This window comes from Sturnus vulgaris, chromosome 17, assembly GCF_052056855.1.
Source record: "Sturnus vulgaris isolate bStuVul1 chromosome 17, bStuVul1.hap1, whole genome shotgun sequence".
NCBI lineage: Eukaryota > Metazoa > Chordata > Aves > Passeriformes > Sturnidae > Sturnus > Sturnus vulgaris.
Window position 1 is genome coordinate 13,728,702 of NC_142259.1, and position 12,018 is coordinate 13,740,719.

The 12,018-nt window shown below is 37.3% G+C and overlaps 1 long non-coding RNA gene across 1 annotated transcript in view; it reads left to right on the forward strand.

Annotated features, from left to right (window-relative positions):
* Positions 1-12,018, forward strand: part of LOC148221839 (uncharacterized) — a 54,532-nt gene that overhangs the window by 34,650 nt on the left and 7,864 nt on the right. The window lies entirely within an intron of this gene.

Consider the following 12,018-nt stretch of genomic DNA (forward strand, 5'->3'; position numbering starts at 1 on the left):
TTCCAATGTGCTATTAGAAAGCACATTAAAGGGTTGTGTACATGTGTCTAGTGTAATGTGATATGGAGGAAAAAAAGAAGATTATTTTAAACCTCCTTCTCTAGTGAATGGTGCCAGAGACCTCACTGAAAATCACAATCCTCCTGGAGGCTGCTACAGGAGGGAATCTTACTGATGTGGAGTATGGGAATGTGATCTCAGTTAATTCTTAATTCTTTTATTTGTAACCTGAGTGATAATTGATATGGAAGGAGATGAAAAGAAGTTTAAAGGAAAGAATGCATGAGTGAATATTTTTTTTTTCCCAAACTGTGCATAAGTTTCATGAATTTCTCTTTATTTCTGTGTAAATTATGAATTAAAGGTAGAAGGCTTAGGGGGCTCACAGGAGCATCCAGCAGAGGGAGAGATAAGCAGAATATTCAGCTGAACAATCTTGAAATTAATGAAACACACATACTAAACCAGTTTTTCTATCAATATTTGTTACACTTTTATTTGTGTATTTTACCTGGATGTTTTCTGCAGATCTGTGAATACCAGTGAGATGAAGTATCTTTTAAGAAAATAGAGAAAGAAGGTAGAGATTTCTCTCAGAAATGAATATCCATACCTTGGATACTCAGGGTTTTGTCTGTAATGTAATTAACCAGAATTTGAGCTCTTTCACATGTAAATTAGGTCACTGAGAGCACTGCCAATCTTAATCCTTTTTCTCGTTGTTTACTAGATTTTGCAGGTTTTCAGGCTACCTTTTAATAGGAAATTCTTAAAATTTAAATATTGGTCTTTTGTGTCTTTTCAACATTCCACTACTATCACATTAAATTATATGATGCAAATCATACCACGGTCAATTTAATTTGGAATTAATGATTATGCTGCCTTAAACTTCTCTGAGGCATCATTTAATAGAAGGACAGTTCAAAAAAGCTATCTTACCTTAAAATGTCTAGAATTAAGAGTATTTCCTATGGGTATTCAATCTCTGTATTTGACCTATTGCACATGTAATAAATAAATGAAATATATTTGTTTATGAAAATCTTCAGCTGCCTATCAGAGCAGACATGAAAAATTTTCACATATTAAGATTTCTCTAAATCACAAAATGTGATTATAAACCTATTTGAGCCATTTTAGCTCAAGTATTGTGGATCAGATTTCAGCTGTGGTTACCACATGTATGTTGTCTGTGGAAGTATCAGTTTACATCCAGAGGTCTAGAGAGTAGTTTGTGGGTCTTGGATTTATTTATTTTTTTTTTTTCCTCACATTTAATCTCTGTACAGGTAGTATTTCAAAATATGAAAAAAAAAAAGAAAAGAATATGTGCAAACTGTGTGAAAAAATTGGATTCATTGGTTAAGAAAGGATGGTTTGGAATTCTCTGGACAATTCTCTGTGTCTCTGGATGAAACCATAAAAGCCTTCTCCTGTTCCATGGTCACATGGACCATCTTGGGACTCTCATGCTTTCCAAAGCCAGAGTTGTTTACACACACAGATTATTCCATCAAATCAGCACATGGTGCTGAGGCAGCAGGATGGGTGTCATGTTACTGGGCATTTCAATAGCTGTTCTCCAGTGGAGAGAGGATTTGTCATAATGGCAAAAAGATTCAAATCTAGTTTATTGATGGTAGGGATTGTGCAAGTATAACGTTTTAATTAAATTAAAATTAAATTAATTAAAAGTATAACGTTTTAATTAAAGAAAGAAAAATTAAAAGCCCAGCTCCTTAGGCCGTGTACTTAGCACTGGTTCAAAAACTAGGTTAACCAAGCAGAAAAAAAAACCTAGAGGCAAGGGAGGAAGAAAACCCAAACTCTTCATTTTAAGTAACCTTGTGATGGGTTCAGGAGACATTAATTGAATCTAACCTGACCCAGTGACTCTCTGGTTCAGGATTTCCTAGACAAACAGGGCCAGAAGGTGCCCTGAGAGACCATCAGAACACTCCTGAGTTCCAAACCAGGAATAATTGTCCTTTGCTGTAAGTTTGCTTGGCCTGTACTTAACAGCCATCACAATGTCACTTTGGGACCTGTCCCCCTGTTTGCTTGCTGTTAGAATTGGCCCATCCATTCCCACCACAGATTTCAAAGCTGTTGCCCTTTGGTCTCCTAAGACTGAAGAAAATTAATTTCAGTCTTTTGTAGCAGGTTTTGTTCTGGTCATTCTTGTTCTCCTCTCCATTCTCTCCATATTCTTCTTGTGTTTCTTGATATTTTTTTTGGATGGAGTTGATACTGCATTCCAGTTGAGGTCTTAGCAGTGCTAAAGAGCCCAGAATAATTATTTTGCCTGTCTTGCAGGTAGTATTAGCCTTTAGGAAAACCTTTTTTTGCAAAAGTGTGACATTTTTAAAGTACATTGGCTGATTTATGGGGTTCTTTTGTACCATTAATTTGGCCTACATGCCATACATAGCTATCATAGTTTCATTTCCATTGCTTCTCTGAATTATTTCTCCACCTTTCCAAGATTTTTTTGCATTGCTGTCCTGTCTGTGATCAGAATCTGAAGGTCCTTGCTGATGGTTAATTGTAGAGCATGCAGTGCTTTTGCTGGAAATGCCTTCTAGTCTGTCCCTGGTGTTTGGTAAGGAAACAGGTCTGGGTTCTACCTGCTCCTCTCTTGGGACTCCCATGCATGTGTGTGTGTTTGTTCTGCTTAATGGGATGGAGGATATGAATTTGTTTCTCATGGAAGATGAAGATTTTGCAGAGGTGCCATCTATGCAATGTGGCACTGGACCAGCCAAGAATTGTGCATTTCTGTGAACTCTCAAAGAAGAGAAGAGTGACTGCATTTCTCTGTACTCAGACTGATGTGGTCTCATAAGGTGTGGAGTGCTCTTGCCAGCTCACCTTGTATCTGCTAGTGAACCTTATGGCCAATTAACCATTTTTCTCTTTTAAATTTCTTTTGATTGTTTTGTTAAAGATTAATTCTTAAAAGCTAAACATTGAATATTTTATTGTCTTCAGGATTTGCAGGATGTATCAATACAAATCTTATTACTATTATTTGAAGAACACCAGAGTGAATAAGAAGAAATACATGTTTCCATAAACAGAGAATGTGATATTGCTGCTGTTATATATAATTAACTGCTAGAGAGAATTTTTCTTTAGTTCTGACATTTGAACAAGCCTATTAAGAACAAGTCACGAGCTATTTTGTTTTCAGCCATTTTAGACACATTCCTTGTTTGCTTTGTGGCAGTTTGAAATCACTTTGTTCTACATCTGTATGGTCATCTTGATTAAATTTTCATGTGAAAGCCATATGCATAAGGCCTGGTGAACTAACCATCAGGGATAAGGTCACCATCTGCTCTTTTAGTCAAAGCTTTGTGCTTAGAATTGCTTTTTACATTCAATAACAAGCCCTGAATGGTTCTTACAAATGGTCAGATGAAAACAGGAAATCAACAGAAGGCACCTCTTTGTTGTACAGAAACTTGTTGCAGAACTTCTTAATGTTTGGGTCAGGCAATACAATTTTTGTTTAAGATAGAGCCTTTTCAACCATCTGTACCTTGATTCCAAGTCTCAAATTTATTCTTTTTATCAATCCATTAACTTTCCTGAAGCATTCTTGGGGATACTTTTGGCTTTCACTTTGCTTTCAGAATTTTCTCCTCACATGTCACTGATCTTCTGTACTGTGCTTTAGCTCAGCCCAGCAGTGTTTTCTTGTGTTAAAGAAGATGGGACTGACTGATTCTCATGGTAACCCAGGCCTTGGCACGCTGGGAACAGGGACACTGTTAGGTGTTTTTGAAGTAGCCAGCCAGTTCCATCATTGCTGTCATCCTCTGCCCCTGCTGAGGAAGAGTAACCAAACCATGCAGTGTTTGTCCAGCTGAGCCATTCACTGTGGCTGTCCTGTTCCATTGCCTTGTCTCCACTTGTGCTCCAAGCTTCCTTGTGAAAGGCCAAGTATATTCCTGTCCTACCCGGGCTCACTGTCACCTGAAAATGACTTTCCTCGGGAGCACTAAACTGAGAAACTGAAGCTCACATCTGTTTAAAGAGTTGTATTGCTGTTTTATTAATAAACTCTTGTCCTTGTATTTTTCTCTTACCTCTTTAGTAGGTACACTGCCTCGTTGACAGCCTGACAATGTGTTTCAATGCTAGATTCAGAGGCCTCCACAGAATTAATTTCATAGTAGTCTTCTGATACATGGCTTAACTGATGTATCTCTGCATACTTTGAGCATTGCTTTGTAGCTGACATTAATGCTATTGTACCTAGACACTCAGACTCATCTGGAAAAGCCCAAGTCACTATTTAGGCTTACTTCTTTAAGATGGAAGTTATTTAGCAGCTCTCCAATGACATGTTTTAATGAAATGCCAACAAGCATGCATGATTCCAGGTGCCAGGTTTAAATTTTATGCATCAGAGGTTTCTTTCCCACTCTTCTACCCTACAGACAATGAGAACATTAATGCTGTTGGTTAATACATCTTCATTTCAATATAATTTATTTAATCTTCTCATGCATTAATTCTCAATTAAAGAATAATTCAAACTAGTAAGAAGAGGAACAAATGAGTTTGTTTTCTCCTAATTAAAAATACTTCCATATGAAGAAAATTCCATCTGAACTGGATGAAATTTGGCTGCGTCTCCCAGATTAATTGAATTCTTTCAATCTTCTTTTTCTATGCAGAATAGGACAAAAGCCTAGTTCTTCTAAAACACTTTGCATGCTCTCTTCAGACAGGAGAGGTGAATAAGTGAATAAGATTGATGACATGAACATTTTGCACTGATAGCAGTGCATTTGAATACTCTATTAATGTACTGTTCCATATTCATGGGTTTTTTTTTGCAGTAATGTCTATGTTATGGTTAAAAATGACAGCAAAACAATTTTTTTTTCATCAGCATTGGAATTAACGAGGCCTAGTTCATAATGACATCATGTTGCTACTCACTCTAGTGCAGCAACTCACATCCCTCCACAATGCTTCCAGTTCCATGCCATGTTCTCCTGCTCCTCAGCTTGTGGGGAGCGTTCCCTCCCTTCCCCTTGTCTGTGCCATGAGAGGCAGCATCTGCTGTGATTGATGCTGAATGTTGTGTGCTGGAATCCATGTGGTAACTGGATAAGGACAAACCAAAGGAAGCAACCTAAAGTGGAGAAAAATGAGCAGAGATGGTTCTCACCCCTCAGGAAAGACTTAGGCTCAGTTTTCTTTATAGGTCTTTAATGACTGTTGTGGGAATTTGCTTATTCTTAAGGCATCTTTCTGAGTGTCAAATATCTCTGAAATCAATGCAAAATCAATTAAATTGGATTGAACCAGAATAAAATACCATGAGATCTCAAATCTACTTGATTCCAGTCTGCTTGAGAAATATGGACCAAAAGCAACAAGGTCATCAATTTTAAAACGGTTGCAAAGTCTTCCATCATGGTGATACTGTGGCAGTGACCAGGCTCCTTAGTTAACATGATTGCTAATTAATCTGGCAAACCTTTGGCCTGCAAGGATTCCAAAGAGAAAATCAATGTGTATTGCCTATTTTTTCCACTTTAGATGAAGATCCACTACTGCATTTCAGACCTATTTTTCTTCCTTGCATTTCAAATTAAAGCTTCCAGGCTATTGCAAATTACTCTTCTGTAGTTTCTTCTTGCCAGTGAATATTTGAGTTGAAAAAACAAGATGCATTCCTTGTTTATATGTTGTTCTATTGTTTAGGATATGTTATGTGTCCAAAGGGAATATGCTTTTATGCATTTACTGAAAAATAGGCAGACTATGGTTTGCCATTTATCCTAAAACCCCCTTCCTACTCCAAGCAACATCATCCATAGAAAAATGTAATTTCTATGTTCTTTTCTATGTGATTATTGGAGGTGATATCCCCAGGAAAACATTTTTCTCTCTTATTTCCATATGTGTGAAAATCTCAGCTCCTGTGTTGGGCACACTTGAAATCCTGTGATCATTCATCAGACTTGTTCTCTTCCATTGTATTTTTAGGCAATCCTATTTATATCAGTAATATTTATCTTTTGAGGGGATAGGATTTGTAGGTGAAAAAGTTTATTTCTGTTACTTTGGTAGCATGAGTGGTGATAGTTTAAATACTCAATAGCTGAAAAAATAAAACAAATTGCAGTAAGTATTTGAAAATACCAACTGGCAAAAAAAACCTGAAATAGTGCCTTGTAAGTGAAAACGTGTGTGTCTAATGCATTTACTTGACTTTGGTTTCAGTTTTTACTTTGTGACTTTGGGAGTAGCAGATGAAGGAAAAGATTCTGCACAGATACTTCCTACTCTTGCTTTAATCCTTGGCTTTGGGGTGGCTGTACATATTGAGTGTAAAACACATTCTCAAATCCTGTTATTTGTACCATCTGAGTAAGGAAGGAACAAAATGAGAGCATTGGAGAAAAAAAAATCAGGTACACTAATTTGGTTTTGCCACCTCTTTTCTGTTTTGTTTTGGGCTTTAATTAAAATTTCTTTTGAATTTTGAGCTCTCTGAAATCAGGGGAGTTGGTGAGTACTAGTTCCTAGTATGTATTTTTTATTTTAGGCTTATAATCCTGTTCCTCTTCTAGTCAAGGTAAATCCTACTGATTTACAAGGGAGCTGAAAGTTACTTGTCATTACACAGCACACCAGAGAACTTTATACTCCGTGTATCTGTGTCATCTTTTAGGAATATTTTTTCAGGCTTTTTCCTTTTTAAAATCTATTCCCTGATTATGATGGTATTTTTAGTTGTATCAAACCAACAAATGAATAAAATGTTTGTTTCTGAGTCCATTTCTTTACCATGTTGCATTACTGCTTGTGCTCTAACCATTTCTTCTGGAACCCAAGCTGAAAAAAACATTTGTGTTAATACATCTCTGAGTATAGAAATTTGGGTTATGAACTATAAAAGTGTTGAAGTTTTGCAACAATGAATCCAATAAAGAGGATTAATTATTAATTATTTCTGTACTGTAGGCAAGAGAGACTGATGTTTTTTCTTACCTGACACCACGGAATAATAATCTGGCAAAGGACATTTGACTTCTACTGATTTTTATGAGCCTCAGGAATGTGAATGCCTCATGTGGTACATTTTTCCAGTCCTTAAACACTCAAACATTCACCATGTCTTCCAGTCCTCTGGAAACAAATTCTAAAAAGTGTAATAAACCAGAGAAGGTGTATTTTTCAACTGAGTAATCTCTAAGATGGTAATAACAATATTATTATTATTATTATTAATGATTTCCATGGCTAATGCACCTCTTTTACATGCAAAATATGGATACACATACCTAGGTGGGATTCTCACTTGGTAAAACTGAAGACTATAAAGGGACTTAGTTCTTTTGTAAAGAAATGTAAGGTCTGCTAGTGAAAACACTGTGCAAGAGCTAGGTATTACTACCTTCTATTACTTTCTTCAAAAGACTGCCAGGGTGTCAAGGGAACCAAATGTGTGGAATGGTGTTCTTATATTAGAGACTAGTGAAGATTCAGATAAATAACTAAAGTACTTTTTATGGCTTTACTTTAGACATTTGAATAATATAATCCCTAATGAAAATTCTGATGAACCTCTATTTTATCAGCATTCGTAGACTCTATAGAGAGCCTTAAATAGTGGGGGCTTTATAAATTTTTAATTAGATTTTGATAATTTGTCTTGGGGTACATGTGTATTCATGAAATCTGAGAGCACAGTTAATCAGAAGGATGGTGCTCAGCACTTGTACAGGCTCAGTTGTGTGTGCAGCTGCATAAATGTTTGATTGCAGTAATTGGTATTCAGAAATGCTTGTGCTGGTTTTAAGTATGGCTATATGTCTGTTTGGTCAAGTTTTTTTGATTATGATAGATTTTTTTTTTAATTGGCAAACACATGCAGAAAAGCATGATTTTAATTTGTATGTACATTCCCTATGACTGGGTGGGTGAAAATAGGGAATGCAAACATACCTGATTAGCTGATTGCAGCTGAATGTACAAGTTTCTGAATTGAAAGGATTTGCATAACAGACATGTACATCCAGTGGTAAAATAGTTACTAAAATTGGAACTGCTCAGCTCATCGACACAGTTTAGGAATACAAGAGAGAACAGTTTTGAAATGTAGTAGCCTTCTAAACACTCCTTGAATGTGCAATTTATCATTTAGAAGGGCTTTCCATCAGAAGGTTGTTTTGGCACTGAGGTAATGATGTTGTGTTCTGTGAAAGGACGGAAATGAATTGTTCTGTAGTTGCTGAGGAAATAGCTCTTTACCTAGTTTGAAAGCAGGGACAATGCAGGCAAGAATGGTGTAAAATTGTAAAGAATCCTATGTAGTATCAATCCATCTTCAAGACAACAGATCCAAACTTTGCAATGCTTCTGCTGGCATATAATGAATATGTTATATCACTATGCTAACAAGCTGCTTCAGTGTGGTTGTGAATTCCAGAGCACTGTTGAGGGCATGGAAGCTGTTCAGCTGTGTCTAGCTGGAAATGAGAATGAGTGGATATGACTGAAATCCTATGCAATAATAAATTCAGTTTAGATTTGTGTGAAGCTAAATTGCTTTTTGAAAAACAATTTCCATTCTGAAATGGGTGAAAATTATCTAAGTGAATACATTAGCCAAATCAAGATTTTAATTTTAGCATGAATTGCACAGTATTAACTATTTTAGGATTAACTAGCAATGGGCCATGTGTTCTTCACTTCAGATTATGACAGCTCTTTTAAAATGAGCAATCCACTAATTGTTAATGTAACAGGGCCAATTTTATCCCTCATGTAACACCCAACAGAAACCTGTTGGATTTACATCACACCTTGGTTTCGAAGTTTGCCGGTTTTGTTTTGTTTTGTTTTGTTTTTGTTTTTTGGCACTATTCTCCCAGAGCCAGCTGTGTAGCTTTGGAGTATTGTACAGGTTCACTAAAACCTTGACAAGCAAGATCTGATCCCATTCCAGAGATTCACACTTGCCAGCCTAGTAAGAACATGGTAACTTATTGTCCTTCTAATCCCACTGCATTGCCCCGAGGAGCAAGGAGAAGACTTACTTCAATGCCTGGCATGTCAGGATTCTGTAAATCCACTGCTGCTGTTTCACTCCTGCTGCTCATATGGAGTGGGAAAGCAAGACTTGAAATTACTCTGGAATTTGAACTGAGGTAGACAAGAAATTAGGCCATGGTATCTCAGAAAGTAATGTGGGTGAGAGTAAATGTACACAGACAGCATAGTTGGTTTTTACTGAACTTGCAGACTATGAATTACATTTTTACCCCTATTTGGATATTCTGAGAACCAAAAGTGTCCTTACTGTATCTTGACTACATCCACTGTGGATCCAGCATGGTGATCTGTTGCTCAGAACTGAGACAGAGAATAGCAATTGCTCTGTTCTTGGTAGGTCACAGAGGAGAAGGAAAGCTTCCATTAGAAGTCTCTGCTCTGGTAGACTTTCAGCCTAGTAAGTAATGAGTAACTTTGCTGTTCCACTTCAGCAGGCTGTCAAATTAAATATGTTTGTGTGATGATGCTTCTGGCATAGCTGGCCTAATGCATATGCAATTCATGTATTCAAGTAAAATAAAAATGAAATAAAGTGCACAGTGAGTGTCTGAGCTGGAAAAGCTTATGCCATTTCTGTGACTAAGGTAGGTGACTTGGATGTTAGGCTGTGTTTCCCTGGAGCAGGAGGAGAGGCCTCTGGTGTTGAAAGTTGTAGCACTGTTACAGCCAGGGCTCCTGAAATCATCAGAAATCAGCAGTCTGCATAGCTATCCCCTTGGCACGAAGAGGCAGAGTGACATGAGCTGCAATGGCTCCAGCCATGGGACATATTCGAGTCTTTTTGTTAATGCAGACATCTGTAGAAATAAATGACAAAACCTGCATTGCAAAGTGAGGGGTAAAAGCCTGACTTTGAGATGCAGAAATACTTGAGTGAAGTCAAAATCTTCACAGGCATTTCGGAGTTTTGGATCTGTTTTTCACAGGGGCCTTGATGTTTGTTCTAGGTTTTAGCAACTGCTGACCAGAAACAGACACAGGGTTCTTTTACAAGCCATATAGGAGCTGCTGCAGCTGACTGACTCTGGGAGCTTACAAGGGCTACAGATATGGAAAAGCTTTTCCTCTATAATGCTGCTTTGCCTTGTCTCTCTTAGAGGTCATACTGAGCACCCTTTATTGTTGAAACGAGGGCTAACCCTGATATAAGATCCTAGATTTTTATTCCACAGAGGTAATAACTGCACAACCCCCTCTTCCAGTTAGACAGGTATAAAAAAATGTTGAGTGAGGCAGACTAGCTTCTGCTTACTGTTTAGCAGCTGAATACTTTGTAAGCTGGAGGGCATGGCGAGGCAGGGAGGGAAATGGCAAACAAGACTGGGAGAGCAAGGACGTTTGCTGCTTGAAGACAGATGTGGTGTAATTGGAGTAACTGAAATGTGTCCTGTTCAGGAAATAGGCTGTAATATTACATTATCCAGATATAGAGTTTAAGGACAGGCAATAGTCACTGAGAACAGAGGAGGAGATGTGACAGTCTGAATGAGGAAGGATGTTATGCTGAAAACAGAATAACATTCACATGGATGGCAACTGAGAGCCTTGAACTTGAGGCTAACGACTGAAATGGTAAAACAAGTATAACAGAAAACAATTTCAGATCTCCCAGGGCTGGGTGAAAAGACAGATCAGGAAATATTTATGCAGATGGGGGACTGTACTTGAGCTAGGACATTGATCATAAGAAACTGCAATCACTCTGACATTGACTGGAAGGAGAATTACAGAGGGATTTAGGAAGCTGGAGCTGTGTGCATTGACAGATTCTTTCTACCCTGCAGCTTGACAACCAACAAGATTAGAGGCCATTTGGAAAAAGCTGCAGTGGCCAAGCAAGGCAGCAGAGCTGCTGATGCCAGCACTCAGGCTGGAATGACATTAGCTGAAAGTTAGGATGGAAGGAAATTGATGCTGAGTGTGAGCATGATTCTGATTTCCAGATGTGAGGAAATCCATGCTCTATTGTACTCTGTGGGCTATAACTTTTGGATGAATTGAAGTGGATGTCATTTTACTGGATAAAATACCACGTTAGTTTTCAGGACTACATGTCCTGACATAGGTTTGAAACAGAATCACTGACCCTACTGGAGTTTGGTTGTATTTGTCTTAAACTTTTGAGAATAAATAGCTGATGCAAATAGGATTTCTAATTAGGATCAAGGAAATAGCAAGTATCTGGCCAAAATTGCCTAGCTTTTGTAAAGGACAAATGAAAAAGGAGATTTGTGCCTGTTAACGAACAGATCACAAAATACTGGAAAATGACAGGCCCAGAGCACAATTTAATTCAGTTTGTTTTGGTTAGACAAAAGGACAGAATGTGGTGGTTTTAAAGAAAAATGTAAAGAGACATTAAGAAGACGTAGATCCTTCTAATGATCAAATATTAGCCTGAGGTTAAATAATCAGGATTTATTGTCACTGAGACATGTTACTGCAGTTATAGTAATCACATCCATCAAAAATGTAACTTCTCCAGCTTATCTTTTTGGACCTTTTCATTTTCCTGCTGTCATGTTGTTTCTGATACACTTGAGTTGTGCTGTGGCACCTAAGTTTGACATGCTTGTTTGCACTAAGCTATTCTCTCACTAAAAGCAATTAATTCATGATTTGGTGTATTCAGCCAAATAGCCTTGTATTTGCTTTGATGTTTTTGTGAGTGTATGAGGGTAAACCCAGCAAGCTGACACTGAAGAAATGAATCTTTAAAGCTGTGTTAGATGGTTACAATATAAATCTAAACCAAAAGAAAAGAAACCACAATAATATAATATAATGTAATGTAATATAATAATATTCCTCCTATAGTGAAGGTGTAGGAGGAAAATTTACAAAGAATGTAAAAAATGTTTAAAGAAACTTACTAAAAGCAAACTGTGTGAATAAATACTGGCTAGTGGGACAAAAATCTTCAACCTT